Raw genomic sequence first — 17,675 nt, forward strand, 5'->3', positions numbered from 1 at the left:
AAGAAAAATATATAATGCATCATAACCACAACTAAAGGGGGCTTCAGGACACATGGCTTGCCTACAGTCAGCAGATGTAGCCCACAACCCCCAACTATGGAATAAACAGCATTTTAAAGAAGACTTGTCTGAAGTCCCCATCTCTCCATCAGGATCTTACACATTCCTATTAATTAATAGGCAAAAAGACAACTCATTAACGTGTAATATCACTTGAGTGCCTACACACACTAGCTTATTCAGTGTTGGAAAGCCGCTAGGTATCAAGGGCTCCTGTCTGATATGGATGAATATAAGTTACAAGCTGCAGGAACTTCAAGAAGATGCAGCAAAGGAACAGAGTAGAAAAATGAATCTTTATAACACCACTGCTAGCTGCATGACACTAACAAAATCAGTAATACTTTTCTGCCCTACGAATGCAGAGACTCAGTTGTATGAATGGCTTACCCTACTTGAGCAGTGAGGTTGGACCAGATCATCCACTGCACTTCTAACTAACTAACATCCACTTCCTTCTAACATTACCTATTGTGGGATTCTGTAATAGCTTCAGAGGCTGCATTTCATGCAGGAAGAGTCTGTAGCACCACGGAAAATTGAGCAAACCTGAATCAATTATTACTGAGTGATAAACTCGTCAAAGGGCAACTATTGAAGAGTACAGTTCTTTCTAGGTTGTTTCTCATCAACGGAATTTAGCCATGGAAAGGGCACCCTAAGGGTGATAGTCCATGATAACTAATCTGCCACTGTTTTGCACCTATTAAAAGGGATATTCTTGCTTCTCTCCCATCCCTTTGCATTAGTTCAAACATTCATCTGACCTCCATTTTCACCATAAGCTAACTGATGGAAGCACAAGACATAAAAACAGCACTTCAATGAGGAAAAAGAAACCAGAAGAGAAAAGTGATAGCATGAAGGCAGGAGAATCTCCAGTCCCATGCAAAGAGATGAAGGGAAAAGAACCATGTCAACCAGCAGCAGTGAGTGGGCTGTTAATACTGGTTTACCCATTTCTGTGAAACCTATTCCTTAATGTTGACCCAGATTCTCCTTATAACCTGAAACATGTTTTATTAAATGAAAGATTAAATCAAAGTCTTAATTTTAAGGCAAGAACTAAAATTTAGCTTCAAGAATTTTCACTCATGTAGAAAAACACTGTACTCTTCAGAAGATCAAGAACTGCAACACTGTAACAGGAAAAATATTAATATAGAAATACAAGAAATATTCATCTTTATTTTTTAAAAAAGATGGTTCAACTGCTGCTTAAAACACCAGACATTTTCTGTTATTTTTTATAAAGCACGGGAACGTATCAAGAGCACTGGAACAACCTGTTCAGGAAGTGATCTGTAAGTATCCTCCATGATGAAAAGGAATTTGATTCTTGATGTTAAAAATAAAAAAAAAATGTCATTATGAGACACAGCAGTTTCCACATCTAGCTACTGTCATGCAGTGGCCATGAACTCCTGAAGAAAAACATGCATGGTGATCACAATAACGAGAATTCCAAATTCTAGATTCAAAAATAGATGAACACTAAGACATTTGCTTAAGATACTCATGATCAGTCACAGTTCAAGCACCCTTCAAACCATTATATAAAGTTGAAGGGTCCAAATAACTAAAACCAGCTGTGCAAGTTCAGAGATCTCAACCTCTTCTGCTACAGACTGGCAGGAGTCTGCCACTTAGGTGGGGAGAGGGAGGGGGAGAGGGAGGGGGAGAGGGAGGGAGGGAGGGAGGGAGGGAGGGAGGGAGGGAGGGAGGGAGGGAGGGAGGGAGGGAGGGAGGGAGGGAGGGAGAACCCCAGAACACTGCCTAATGTGACCGTACACAAGGTTACAAAATTCTGACAGTACAGGCACAAGTGGCACACAGACACACAAAATTAACTTGTAGGTAACTTAAAATCTGTCATGATTTGAAGAAAAATTATTTATCTTCATAAGAGTTCTGATAAGCAGTCAGACTGGAACATTATTTCAGCAAAATCTGTTTGTTCCTATACTGAACGAACACGGAAAAGAAACACCCAATCCAACAGGTACCAACTTCCTGAGAAGTTCATGCTGGGCTCTGCTTCTGGTTCAGAGAAAACACAGCAATGAAACTCAGAGAAGAGTTCCCACACACAGCTGCAACGTATACATAATTGACACAGATTTTGCTACAGGGGAAATACATTGAAAAAAATAAACTTTCAGCTGTACTGTGTCAACAGGTAAGGCTATCTTTCCTAAAGTTTAAACTAGCCACCTTAAAAATAGCAAAGAAAGTCAGTCTACTTGGTGGCCCCTAAGTCTTTTCACAATAAGAAGGACATGCTTCTGAAAATATTTATTTTTCTTTTTCCTTTTTAAAAAATTATTTACTACTATCACCTAATGCTTCACATCATCAGACACATTCAATTGCTTTCTGCAGCTTTCTGATTTGGTCAGAATTTCATAGGGTGGGTAGCTACCTAAAATAGCTCTTCAAAGTCTAAGTCGTAGGAAAAACATCAAAAAAGTTACATTTTGGCCATCTTTAAAAAGCCACCTCCTCGTTTTATAAATTCAGGAAATGCAGCCTTTGTGTGGAGTATCTTCTGCTATCCTTAGAAAAGTTCAGACAAACTTGGTCCAGTTTGGAACTCCTAAAGAAAAATACCTTTAGATTCATTGTCCCAGTAATCTTTTATCTGTGAAAGTCTCTGAAGAATCATATTGAGCTTTTTTTGGCTGTCACAGCAATTACTCCTGACTAAACGCATATACCCTGCTTGCGGGAAGTGACTGAGCACCCTCCCTACAACCACAGTTACACGAGTGTGAAGAGTGAGATCCTTGTTATGCTCAGAAGTAACAAAGGTATTCAGATACAGAAGAAGCCAAGCTTTAGCCTAGTATGGATACCTCAACTTCTGAGTCTTAACACAGTCAAAGTCACAGTCAAAATACCAGTGTTGGTAGGAGTCTGGAAATACTGCAGAGCTGATAGGACAGGAAAGGAGAAGGAACAAGTGCATGATTCTGGAGCTGACTCCTGTCAGGGCTGTCTCAGAGATTTCCCAGCTGGCTTTGTGCCATAGGACCCCCTTCAATCCTCTAACTTGGGACAATTCTGGCTCCCATGCTATGCAAAACTTATTGAGCCCAAAAATGTACTTGAAAGAAAAATCCTGCTGAACATACAGAATGCACGCAGTCTTGAGGGTACCCCACAAAAACCCAAACAAAACAAAATACTGCCATGTCCAGATCAGAAATTTTCAAGAAGAGAATTGGCTCTGTTTAGGTAGATTTTCATGTAAAATTATAACCATATTGCTCAGCCAGAGGCTACCCACTGACAAATTTAATGTAGTTGTTCCAGTTCAGAGGTGCACAACAATATTTCAAAGTAGATACTGACATTAAAAAGTAGCACAATTATTCTAGTTCTGTTTCTGAAAACAAATGAATTTTGGCAAAAAGCTTTAAACAAAATTAAACTCAAGCTGAAGAAAAGCCCTAAAGTATTTTGGTCCAGAAGATCAGAGATCAGGAAACTTATAAATGAATGAATATATCATCTCTTAAAATTTTTCCAACACTTCCCATTATCTATAGAAGAAACAGATGAAGGCAGAACACCACTGGGAACAACTTGTGTGAACTTCCATTTTCATTTAAGCAGAAATGCTCTTTGTACACAGAAGTTTACAGCTGCATAACAAAATAGGATGCTTTGTCAATGAAACAAAATCAAACTATTCAAATGGTACATTCTGACTTTGCAAACTCCTGGGTGAGTGGCTAGACACACTCCAGAGTTTTCCGTGTGATGACCAATGTCAGGTTCAGTGAAATGACAACACAAGATGAAGTCAGGAAACACAAATAAAACATAATAATATTTTCCTTCCTAAAAATTCCAATTGTTTGTTTACTTATTGAGATCAGGTAACATTAACACTCTATGCCATCTTGTTTTCTCCAGAAAAAATCTGAAGGTAAGTCAGAGTGATTTTTGCAAGCCTCAGAGACAGATTCAACTACAAGACTTAACAGCCTTGATCTCATACAATAGCATACTCCATCCTAAGAGAGCAACAAGAAAATGAAGCAACATCAGCATACGCAAAGACAATATTCTCTTAACACTGAAAATAGAGGACTTTTAGGCCTACTGTAAGCAAGAGCTAAAATCCATAAGGACAAGATAAGACCCCACTAGTAGTAAAAATTCACCAATTCTCGTTTCCTGGCAAATGCACCAAATAATGTGGTGGTTTTACCTCTAGCTAAAATCACCAGGGTATTTATTCATTTCTTGTTGTGAGACGTGGATTAGAAGAATGGCAAAACAGGCTTAATACTTAAAAGGAATAAAGAAAGTTTATTAATAAAATTACAAGAATAAGAAACCAGAAAAAAACCTCCAGAAACCTTTTCTCCCCCCACCAAACCTTTTTCCTTTCCCAATTTGACAACATAGAGACAAAACCTGGGGTGTTAAAGCAGGTTATAGAATAGTCTTTTCATTCGTCTCTGTAGGGAGAGGAGTTTTCTCTTGTCATTCCATGGAGAGCTCTCCACAAGAAAATAGTTTCTCATGGCTTTTCACTCCCATGACTGGCAGCCACCCGGAAGAAAATCTGCAATCATGCCTTCCTCTCATTTTCACACCACCCCGAGGTGTGTTCATGGGCCATGAACTCGAAGGGTATTATTTCAAGGATGAGTTATTCAAAGGCAAAGGTTCTCTTCATCTGTTTCTGTGATCATCTCTGGGAGCAGAGGTTTTCTCCTTTTCTCCCTGGGGGCAAAGAGTCTTCATCAGCTCTCATCTCTCCCTGTGTTCAAGCATCTCAGCATCTCATGGGATCACAGCTACTTTACCATCTGATTAGCTTCATCAGTGGATACTCTTGCACAGGTCTACAGTTTGAAATACTTCATTCCCCCCAATACTCTTTCATGAATTAATGAGTTTTTCAGAACATTATTGTACATCTCCATGGTCTTACTAAAAGAATATTTCAGCTTATTAAAGCTTCTCCTCATTCTCCTTCCATCTGAGGCTTGACTCCTTACTTTACTGACCTTGATATTTCATTTTGCCTTTTTACATGTTGATCACTCCTACTTTGCTCTCTCTGGAGAGAGGATTAAATCTGCAGGTCTCATCTGTGTAGTGAAAGAGTTAAATCTGGCCCAACCCACGCAGGTATTTATGGTGTTGGATTTCAAGTGTCTCTCTCAGCCTAAAGCAGACAGGGATGGTCCTTGGCCTGGGCCATGGTGGGTGGCAGGGTGAGAAGGTATTGGCGAGATGTCAGCAGCCATGACCAGGCCCAGCCTAGGGCCGAGGGGCCCCCTGGGAAGGGCTTCAGCCACTCTGCTGGAATGGGACCCGGAGGGTTTCCCAGGAGGGGCTGCAGCAGTGCCCAGCCTGAGGCCAGGGGACCCCCTCAGTCTCCATCCCCCGCCTGGGAGCAGCTGGAGTCCGGCTCAGCCTCCCCCTCCCCCAGGCTGCACAGGCCATGGGGGAGTGGGGCCAGCCACACTAGAGCTTCAATACTTTTCAACCTGGAAATAAAAAGACAAGAAGTTCCTGGGCTTGAGTTTAAAAGGTGGTATTCACAAAGGTGATCTTACTTTACAGTGGTCCAAAATGCTGTCAGTCTTCAAAACTGGCTAGCTATTGGCCTGATCTCAAGCAGAGAAGAAACTCCCAGCAGCCTCTCCCAGATAAATCACTTCCATGGCTATTTCCCACTTTTTTCCTAAATGCCAAACTACCATACCCCTCAAAGAGTGTGAAGAGGGAACAACCCCACCTCAACTGTAAGAATCTTAAATATGACCAGGAGAGTTTTTTCTTCACTCTTACAAGCAGTCCTGGACATTCTATCGAAATTCAAATCATATATAAATAAAACCAGAAACAGTCATAGCCATTAACTCTTTATATCCAGTTACCATTGTTCAACTCCCACTATGGGCAATTGTAAGCTATTTGAACATCATGACATGAGCATGACATGTACCCAGCTTAAACTGAAATACCTTTGAACACTGCTGCACTTGGTACAAAGTTCCCTTTGTCTAATTACCAGGCTTTTGTTGTTGGAGCTTTTTCTTTCAGCTTGTTTGCTCTGTAGAATAGAATATTTCTGCTGAGAGGGACCCACAATAATCACCTGGTCCAACTGCCTGACCAATTCCAGGCTGACCAAGTTAAAGCATATTTTAAGGGCAATGTCCAAACACCTCTGAAATACTGACAGGCTTAGGGCATCGACCACCTCCCTATGATACCTGTTCCAGTGTTTGAAGAAAAACTTCCCAATGTTCAGTCTGAACTTGCCCTGGAACAGCTTTGAATCATTCCCACACATCCCAACTCTGGATCTCAGGGAGAAAAGCTCAGCACCTCCCTCTCCCCTTCCTCAGGGAGCTGTAGAGAGCAATGAGGTCTTGCTCAGCCTCCTTTTCTCCAAACCAGACAAGCCCAAAGCCCTTGGCTGTTCCTCACAGGACACTGCTTCCAGGCCTTGCACCAGCTTTGCTGCCTGCCTCTGGATGCAAGGAAACTTAACATATTCCCACAACAGATTTCCATGGTCATATGTCCTTTCTACCTGATGAGAAGGGAGAAAGATGCAAAAGCAGAAATAATTATTTTACCATGCTGGCACTGTGTTACAGCCCAGGGATCACACACAAGTTTGGCACCACAGCACCTGTGGTTGTGCTACTGCTGACACACCGCCAACTTCAGCTCAGCAGGGATGACACAGAACTCCACTTCCCTCACTTCACAATATATTTCTTTGCTGCTGCTCCTCACCAAGGAGGCTCAAGTCTGTATTCTTTCTGTCTGCTCCCACACAAAAAGCAGTGCATGAATACACCGTCTACCCCTACCTACTTGACTCCTGCATACATAGGACAGCTACGTTTGTGCAAAGTCTTTTGAGTAGCAACTTTCTACACATATGTATTTGAGCCCCAGGCTCAGCTCCTGCATAGAGGCACCACTTTCCCCTTAGAGCTAAATACATGGTTCAACTCCAAAATTAGTAAAAAGACAAAATACACATGCAAGGCTAAATGAGTAAGAAACAAAGATTAGTAGCAATGGATTCACTTAAAGGATTTGTAAACAGTGCTATACTGGTAGGTCCACCTATTAAGATTTTGTAATAGAGAGTAAACTTTTTTACATTGACATTCTTTTCCAGATTTGGCTTTCATCACTGCCCAAATCAAAGATCAGAATATTTTCATACATAGCTGTATCTGTAACACCATAACTCCTAAATACAAATCAAAAGGATTTCCAACAGCAAAGACCAAGACTATTTTTCCATGCTAACAACAAACTCCTCTGTTTGCAAAATGCTTCCCTTTGGATCACTCCTTATAGCAACACTATGATGTTTTTATAAAAGAAAAGTGCATCTTGGGCATTAGGAAAACTTAAAGTGATTAATGAAACCACAGAACTAAACATCCTTCCGAACAGAGGCATCAGCTGAGTACTCTCAGTTGCTATTGAACGACTAAAGTACGTCATATGGCTGCCTCAGAGCAGCACTGTTGCCTGACACTAAAGGAAAGTACATAAGCAAGGAAAAAGAGAAGTAGTTGTGTTAGGTATGTAATCCATGATGTCACCATACTCTTAAATCAACAACTGCTAATTTACTGTCCTCTCTGAATTCACAATAACTTGAAAAAAGACAGGGTACCATGCTTTAGAGATGACGACCTTACTGTTGAAAGGAAGCCTGGCGGCAGCAGGTTTTAAAAATATCTCAAAATCAATTTGCCTGTAAGAGTGAAAACTAAAAAACTTGCAGAGAATTGCTATCTATTTTACAGGAAAGCTGTACTCCAATAATTTTCTCACTAAATTAAATCAGTTTTATGCTTCCTTGGGCAACAGCTCACACTACATCTACAAATTACCTAGATAACAGAGTTCTGCAAACATTACTAGCACCTACTCCTATATTAGCCTTTGGCAGAAAGAAGTTTTTGACTCATTTTTATGTTCAATTAATCCACAGTCACATTCTTCATAAAAAGACCTCTGGAAAACTCAACTTGCTGGAAACAGTAACTATAATTACTGACCCTCTTCAAGTCAGCTAAAATTAAATTGCAAAGTAGATTTTCTGGCATTGAAGCTTAACTTAATAGTAAGAAGAAAAGGAAATCTATGAGTAAAAGAAGAAACCAAGTCCAGCATTTTTGAGAACCCAGAAAATGAGATACAAGTGGTGAGTTTACAGGGAAAAACTGAGAATGGACCCTGAACATTCTCCTTCTGGATTTGTACTGAATAACAAAAAAGGCAAAATTTCTGCTTTGCTCATCCTTGCAGTATCAAATTTTGTCAAAAAAAGCATTATTATTAAAAAGGAGAAATATGACTTTATGAAATTTCATAGTAAAGAACATATCATAAACTGTAACTGTATGGCATTTTATCTCCTTACATAACATTATTCTCTTTTCTCTACAGTTTTCAGGTTTGCTTTACATAGTGCTCTCTGCAATTATCAAAGTAAAACCAAAAATCAGTGTCTCTATTTCCCAGGGAAACGGAAAGCACCACCGCAGGTGTCCCATTAGAAAACTTGTGTGAAATTGCACATGCCATTGTCAATGAAACTGTCAAATCAAGATTCTTTTCACTTATTACAGGCTTTAAAGCAAGTACAAGGATCACACATTCCTCAACCATGCACAGACATACTATTAGTATGCCACATTAACTTTACTAGCATTGAGACAACAGGCTTACCACAGTGCAAAATTGATGAACATTTCATATTTGACTAAAGCTTAAAAAATGTAGAATTCATGGGCTATGTAGACATTCTGCAGGTTTTGCTTCTACTGAATTATTTGCATAACTGAAACAACAAAAAAGTGATTTCATAATGTGATAATTTTTGAGCCTATAAGCAAGAACTTCCTGGACTAGAATCAAAATAATTTATATTTTAAAAAAAATATTTACAAAATAAGCTGAAGATTTGCAGTTACTGCTATCTATTGTCATCTATGATACTAGGGAGAATGTTTTCTACCCGTATAAACTCTATTGCTGAAAAAGAGCTGTAAAGTTCCTACAGAGCACACAAGCAACAAGGATTTCCATATGTACTTATATATAGGTACGGTCAAAGAGACAACCAATGGTACATTACTATTTTTTTCCATTCTCAAAATTCTGATCAAAACTAGGTGTGAAAAAAGCTAAACATCAGCCACCAAAAAATACAACAGTGATCATCATATGTGGAAAAAGGACAAACCAAACAACACACAAAGCAAGGACATTTCAAACTTTCAGGCTGCTTAAGTGCTAGCCTCTAGAAACCAGCTTCTGACCTGAGAGCAAGTATAAGTTCAATTAACAAAAACTCTTTTTTTCCTGAATTATACAGAACTACAGAACACAACTTTTTCCAAAACTAGTGCCATACTAAATCTAAGTCCAAACCTTGATGTAAGATACAAAATGCCTACTACTATTTCAGACACTAGTTGCTCAACTGGTATGGGTCTTGACCTTAAGGCAAACAAAACAAACCTCATTTATTCTGTTCACAACTGATGGACAAATAGCAAAATAGAAATTTTGTTCAACACAATGGTCATCAGTCACCCACAAAAGCAACTCTGAGCTACAGATAAGTGCAATTACTTGACAGTTTTGATTAGTCACAATAATTCTGACAAAATCAGTGAAATTCCTTTAACAGACACTTCACTCCTAAAGGAGTTTGAGAGAACAAAACCATGTTCTATGCACATGGGGACTAACAATTCTACCAATAAAAATGCTAAATCCTCTAACAAATGCTTCAGACTCCAAGGAATTCAAGAAAACAAAACCATATCATCTGCACATGAGAACTGATACTGGGCAACAGAGACTCTTGAGCCAAAACAGCTTTCTTACTTCTTATAGCACAACTATTTCAGTACTATAAAAATTAAAACTTCTGATTGATTCCCAGATTTTATCTTTTTAGTTCCAGTAAAGGGAAACAGGAGATCATCAGGTCAATCTGAAAGAGTCTGTGTGTTTATTAAAATAAATTTTGCTAGAATACAATTCAATAAAAATAACTCTATAATACAGACTACTGTGCAGATTAACTGAATTTGGAAATAATTTAATTAAGACATGAAAGAACCACAGAAGACCTAAAATAATTTATTTTGGAATTGTCATACTAGAAGACTAATTGCTGAGTTATCTTTCTCATAAAGAACAAGAAATTAATTTTCTTTTTCAAATAGATTAAGTGAATAGGGGTTAAAAAAAAAATATCAGTATTTCTACAACTTTACCAGTGCACATTATGCTAAGTGTCAAGTATAAAGTCAGATTTTTGAAAAATGACCATTTCAAACATTCTCAACTAAAGAAAACTAGGTTATGGAAAGAAACCAACAATTACAATGTCATAATCCAGATGGGACAGAATTTGTTAATGGCCAAGCCAGGCTATATGCTAATCATGTCAGCATATACTAACAGACAACACACTCCTGAAATACAGTAATGGGATGTAACATAGGAATAGCCCTGACCATCACAGGGTACACCTGATAAAAAACCTCTCTGGCCAATACATGCTGTTCATCAGAGAATACAAGAACAGGTGAAATATTTTTTAACATAGTCCTGATAGCCTCTCCCAAAGTCAGTACTCCACTATTGAGCATTTTTAAACCCAAAAATTTTGCATTGGAGAATTTTGCATTCTCCAGGATATACAATACAATCAGCAATTTCAATCTCATAATTTAAATCTAGATTATGACACAGGATCTGTTTTACATCCAGTTCCTGCTGTCGAAGTTCTTGCTTCCATAAATAAATTGACCAGATCTTAAGAACAACCAATATGAGGAATTGCTTCAGTGGATAAACCACACACACTTTTGAAGATAAAGCTGGTTTGATACTGAAACTTTAAATCTGATTTAGATATCCCAATCTACCATCATTGTGCAATCTGAATTAAGGTCTCAGTGTACTATGAACAAATAAAATCAAAGCAAAAATCAAAGATCAGGTTTGTTTCCAAAGTTTTAAATCATGTCAAATGTCCAAATGAGTTAAACTGCTGGCAAGAACTTGTCGAAATACCCAGTGATATCTTGACAGCAGAAACTTCACCCACTGGATTCAAAAGACAAAAAGACATTTCAAAAGACAATTTCTTACATTAAGCGTGTGGCTGGATGAGACAGACTTAAGAGAGAACAAGTCACTGCAGTCTGAAGGGACAACACACCAATATCACCCTTCTGTACCACCATGTCCTTCCACACACCCCAGAGCTGGTCTCCCTTAGCCCACTACCAACTAACCCAGAGGAAAAAAAAAATTAGAACAGTGTGAATTAAATGAACCGGTTGAATAAAAACAGAGAAACAGTGTCAGAGAATCTGGGGACTCCAAGTATGTAATAACACAAGCAGGATTTAAGACACGTCAAACAGAAGCTTTATTAACCATGATCATAGTGAGAGAACATTGAGAATGTCTTTCCTGGTTCCCTGACAAGTGATTGCAGAGACCCAAACCACACATTGTTTCAGAAAAAGGCAAGGAAAAGCAGTCATATCAATGTTAACAAAGTCAGGTACCCTCCCCTGGGAGTGATGGACTCCTTGAGTCTGTTGCTAAACAACCACAATTCTAATGAGGATTCAGGCAGAAAATAACTTGAGAATATGGAGATGGCTTGTGGTGAAGCCTACAGGGATGGCCTGGTATTACCCTATTTGAGATGCAAAGTTGGAAACAATCAGACTGCTAGCTTTTGATTGAAAGAAATGTTCTTTGAGTAAAGATAACCCCTTATCCAGACCTCTCAATCTTAACTGTTAATAATTTTACCACCACAACTCTTTGATAGTTTAAAAATACATTGTTACTTTCTCCTTTCAAGCCCCGAGTAAGACCAACAAATGAGAAATCATATCTGCCAAGTCAAAAACACTGCAAGACACAACTCAATAGAAATTTTAACTTATTGAGCAAATTTAATTTTTTTAAAAAAAATATTTTGATAAAATTGATGAGTTAATGCACTAGTGGAATGATTAAAATATCTCCTTCACAGATGCCAAACATAAAAGCTCCCCAAAACCAAAGTTTAGAATAGGAACTATTTGCACAAGTAAATCACTCAGTAAATCAAACATGTCTTACTGCACATGTCTTACTGCAAAAACCAAAAACCCAAGATACAGAGGGAGAGTATATAGTTTGATATAAAACCAGATGTACCGAAGCAGATGAAATTTTAAGTATCAGAAGTTATAGACATATTGGAGATGGAAGTTTCCTGTTCAAATTCTTTCAAGAAACAGGGTCTAATCCATTAAACGTGCTCATCCTTAGCTAGGCAAGTTCCATGAAGAAAATTAAGTCAAACTGGTGTAAGTAACCACTACAAGCTACATTTTGTTATTAGATGCTAAAAAGCCTAAGAGACTATCTTGATCAGTTTTTATCAGTCTTGATCAAGCCCAATTCATTCAGCTGCAGTCCTTGAGTCTCTACTAGCCTAATACGAATATTAGGTAGTAAGTGCCAGACATTTTTTATTCCAGAATTACAATTCTTAACCCTATGATTGACATTAGAGTCTTGAGCAATGAGGCCCAAGTTATTTCATTTGGGAGCCAAGCTGACTGTTGAATTACTATTAGAATTCATTCTGCTGAAGAAGAACAAAAATGTTATCAGATTTAGTATTAAAAAAAGCTATTTTTGATTGCTCCTACTCAACTGCATCACTACTTTACTTCAATTTTTAAGCAATACTTCAAATTTCACCCCTGTAAATGTGCTCCCGTCAGAAAACACTGAAGCACTTACAAACACTGTAAAAGTTTCTTCCTCTAACAAACTGGTGCTCACCATAGGTATTGCAATACAACAGTATCCTAAGGAATGCTCCATGCACATTCAACAGCAGTGAAAATATTTGTTTTAAAAACCTTGAGTTTACACAGAGTAGTTATGTACTGCACTGAAATTGCTCTTACTCTGCTGCAATAGAAAGAAAACTAAATTCCTGACCTCCTTCATTCTTCAGCTACTGAAAAGATTCAAACTTTCACAAGAAAGGAATACTGGTTGAAACACTTCAGTTAATAACCCAGAACATAACTAAGTAGTCTCCAGCTAACCCTGAAAACACCGTATAGGGCTATATAAAGGAAAATACTTCAACAATACCTCAAGAAGTATTACTTATCTAGGCCAGCCTCCATCTCCCCCTCCTTCTTATCCCAATATTTCAAAGACAGGCTTTAAATGTTTTGCAGCTGTCGAACACTAAAGCTCAAGAATTCAACAACCACAGCACTGTAAAAACACAGGTTGAAAATCAACTATATTCAGGACCCATGACAGTGTCAGAAGAGGTTCCTGACTGCAAGCTTCTTCAGCAAAACCTGGATAAGGTCCCAAGATCAGATAAACCTGTAAAATTATTCTTTCTTCCTTCCTTCCAGATAATCCTTCAAGTGAGTTCCTACCATATAAACTAATGTAGACTATGCATAACTGTATTGAGTTTTAGCCAACCTCTCTCACAGCCAAAAATATCAACCACCACCACTGCACACATTTTCTTACTGAGATTTTCAGAAGAAAAATCTCAGAGATGATATGAGATTTGCATCTTCTAACTACAAAGTTAGTGAGCCATTTCATATTTCCTGAAACTAAACTACACATTAGATGATTCACCAATTAGTATATTTATGAAGCTTTAAGAACCAATCAAAATTTCATTTCTGTTGAAAAATTTAACAGAAATGTCCAGCTGTATGCATGGAGAGAACATGTGGGCTCTTCTCCTTTATTTAACTTAACTAACAGCTATGTTAGCTGGTGAAAAATATTCAGTGTGTCAAAGTTAATTTATCAAGCTGACAAAGTATAACGGCTCCAGAAGGTATAGCATACATTTACTAAATTTTAAATACAACATTTTAACTAGATATAGCTCAAAGATTAAAATAAACTGTCCAACAACCAAACCACACAAATACATATCACTCAAGGGCACTTCTTATTTAATGGAGCAATTGCATGCTTGTTTCAAACTAATGCATAGGTCAACATATCAGAAAAGCTGATCATCCTTCAGACTTCAAACCCCCTAAATCAAAACATGTTTTTTTTTTTAAAGTAGGTGGATATCTTTAGAAGACAGAGAACCCTCTGTCAGTACAGTGCAGGCCATAATCAGATGGAAGGGAGGCACTGCATGTTGCTCAACACATTCAAACCTTGTGCCTCCCCAAAGCCTCTAGGCACAAATACCGCAAGGTAAAACTATGTGCTAATTTCCCCCTAGGGCTGAAACTACAAAGCACAGCTCTTGGGGAAACAAGGCAAGGATATCAGCCTAAAGAAGACACTTACTCAAGAATTACCAATAGATATTCAAGAACTACCATTACTCCAATAGCCAACCTATTCCAGTACTTTGGAATAAAAATCAGTATTCTAGTTTATGATGGAGCCTTTACATCAAAAGTTCACTCATCTGTGAAGTCAGGAATGTACAACTTAGTAAACAAAAAGGTAGCACGTTTATATTTTACTCTTTTTTTCACTATTTGCAGCAATAAATAAAATCACCACTTTAACTAAATTTTAAGAATAGATAAAATTGCTGGAAGTTACACAGAGTAATCTGAATCCATGAAGTATCTATTAAAAATAGGGCTATTTTGCAGGAAGCTATCACAGGACAAGGTGCTTTACAACCATTAACAAAAATCATCACTATTGTTTGTTTAAACTAAAATCCATCTCTAACCATAATGAATGAGCCCCAAAAATGCACATTATACCATCTTGGGTTATAAGTCCATCACAGAAATATCTAATTTGAAGAACAGTCAGTTATTTCTCTAGAACCTTGCTGCAGAGTAACAGGTTTCACATGTTTCAAAGAAGATTTGAAAAAAAACCCTTTCTGCTAGAACACAGTTGATTTCCAGTCTCTTCCATTTGCTCCTTCTTTCTTAGATGTACCTGCCATCATTAAAAGAGCAATAGAAGAGAAATATATATATTCCTCCAAGGACTAACCCAGACATTTTTCCAATGCTCTCATACACATGAAGTCATGTCAAACGACTGCTACCCAACTGTCTGAATTCATCACCTGATTTGTACTGCTAATGCAATCCTGAAAACCAGAGTAGAGGCAGGACCTTTAGAGCAACTGGAAAATCAGAACAGATTTTATCAGCTCAGTCCACCAGGTCACAAAATTGCTTTGTTTTCTCTCTTTCTGTATTTTGCTTTGCACTGACAAATAATTTGCCCAAGAAGTATAGCTAATTCATTCTGCCATACTTAGTCACATACAAAAATGTAGAGAACTGAATCTGTTCTGACTGAAATTCAATTGCTAAGGCTATCACTTCAATATGAGGTCCATTTGAGTATCTTGGTTTGCAGACTGACAACTAAATGAAGTAGGAGGCTGCTAACTTGGAAACTTGCCTCCTTTCAAATGTCTCACTGCAGTAAACTCATCAGCTGGGGATATTCAAGGTAACAGGGGTTATGGTCAGGCTGAGAGATGCATGAAATCTCCAGTGGGAAGTCTTTAATGGCACAAACTCACATGATACAAGGTCTTGAGGTGCATGGATCACACCTCAAGATTTCTATGGATGCAACATTCCCAACCACACTGGAATCAGCTCCAGTGAAAAAGCAACTTTGGTTTGTGTGGTATGGCCAGGGATCACAAGTCACAGAATGGGATATGGCACCATATGATGAACAGCATAACATTGGTTGCTTACAATCCGAAACAGTGCAGAAAACTACAACAAGCTTTACAGGAGAGGGGAAAAATAAAAGAGGGGAGCATTCTGTAAGTATTCAGGAAATGGAAACAGACTATTTCACATGCCGGGTTCGTAAGACCACATCACCAAATGATACACAAACCTCATGAAATAAATATTCAGAGACATAAATGTATTCCATGGGATTAAGTTACTGTGATTCAGTCCAAGTACTGAAGTACAAAGTTAACAACAGCAGCAGAAATAAATCGTTTTATTGCTCCTAGAATTCCAAGAAACCATTCACAACTTCGAGGCAGATGCCTAAAAAGACCACTTGCAAACTTTTATGAGCGCTCACAAGGGAAGATGGCCTCATGCTTAACGCACCCCGCTCCGCAGAAGGGGTTAATAGGAGGCTGGGTGCCCTGAGGTCTCTCTAGTGGTAATTCTGTCAGGGTGATTTCCATACCGACCAACCGTGCGTGCAAACTCGGGCACAGGAGACCGCCGACCACCCCGCTGCTCCTGCACCAACCCTACGATCACCCCGGGTGCTGACACCGGGCACCCCCATCCGGCTGGGCAGGTTCGAACCCCCGCACCCGGGGCTCCGCTGCGAATCCTCAGCGGGGCGGCCGGGACCGAAAATGGAACCGCCCCCCCCACACCGCTCCCCGCCTTCCCCGCCCCAGGCGCCCTTTTCCCAGCCGCGGGTACAGCCGAGTCCTCGCCGTCTCTTCCTCCGGCTCCCTCGGGCCGGGACAGAGCGGCAGCTCCCGCCTCCCTCCCGCACGGAGCCGCGGCCTCGGCAGACGGGCCTGTGGCCGCCCGTGGCCGCCGGGGGGCGAGCGGCGCGGGCGGCTCCCGCCCGCTCACCGCGCCCGCGCCCCGACCGGAGGCAGCACCTACCGCTGCGCCGTCCCGGCGGGGACAGCAGCGCCTCAGCGCCGTCCCGGCGGGGGCAGCGCCCGCAGCATCCCAGCATCCCCGGCCCGGGCCCGCCGCTGATGCCGCTCCCGGAGCGACCGGACCGAGCCCCCTCCCTCCTTCCCTCCGCCCAATGTAAAATAGTTCCCCGGGCCCCGGAGCGGAGACACCGGGAGCGACACCTCGCCGGCCAATGAGAGCCAGCCTGGCCCCCCGAGGCGCCAATGGGAGCGGTGGGCTGGCGGGGGCGGGGCGTCGCCCAGCCAACCGGGCCACGGCGCTCGCACTGACCCGCTAGGCTGTCTCCGGTGGCCTCCATTGACCACCATCTTGGAGTCGGGCGCGATGCCCGCGCCGGGAATGGGCTCGCAGGCCGGCGGCCATCTTGGGTCCTGGCTGAGTCACGTGCGGGGGCAGGCGGCCGGAGGCGACGGGGAAAGGGGCGGCCGAGCGGAGCCCCCGCCCCGCCGGGAGCCGGAATTCCCCGTGACACCCGGCGTCAGAGGCGGAACGGCGGTGGGAAGCTGGCTTTTCCCAGTACAGCTCCTAAGGCGGCCGGATGCTGCGCAGGCTGGGACCGCCCAGGCACTGCGCCTGTAGGGGTCAGGCGGCTCCTTGCACGCTGAAGGGGGCAGCAAAAGCTTACGCGTGGAGACCCTTGGAGACACGTCGGTATTTTTGGGAGTAATGCCCCATTCGAAACAGTTTCCTCTCCCTAACTCCGTATAATGAGGAGCAAATCCATGGCTTGGCCTAAGTGCAGGTGAAGTAACATCCGCTCACGTCGGACAAAGGAATCGCTCGCTGCTGCACCAGCACAAAAAGACAGCTGGTATTCCAAATAACAGAACGTATCTCATCTTCCTGCATCTGGCAGACCCACTG

General features: G+C 40.7%; 1 protein-coding gene across 4 annotated transcripts in view; it reads right to left on the reverse strand.

Annotated features, from left to right (window-relative positions):
* Positions 1–17,199, reverse strand: part of SOCS5 (suppressor of cytokine signaling 5) — a 37,095-nt gene extending 19,896 nt beyond the window's left edge. Inside the window, exon 1 of one of the 4 annotated variants that reach the window (XM_086878378.1) lies at positions 17,082–17,199. The gene's annotated coding sequence lies outside the window, so the exon portion shown is untranslated. Of the gene's footprint in view, positions 1–16,772; positions 17,014–17,081 lie in introns of those variants that run through there. The other 3 variants (XM_086878376.1, XM_086878375.1, XM_086878377.1) reach the window with 3 other exon arrangements.
* Between the last annotated feature and the right edge of the window lie 476 nt (positions 17,200–17,675).

Source organism: Cyanistes caeruleus, chromosome 2 (genome assembly GCF_971803275.1).
Source record: "Cyanistes caeruleus chromosome 2, bCyaCae1.hap1.1, whole genome shotgun sequence".
In the NCBI taxonomy this organism is placed as follows: Eukaryota; Metazoa; Chordata; class Aves; order Passeriformes; family Paridae; genus Cyanistes; species Cyanistes caeruleus.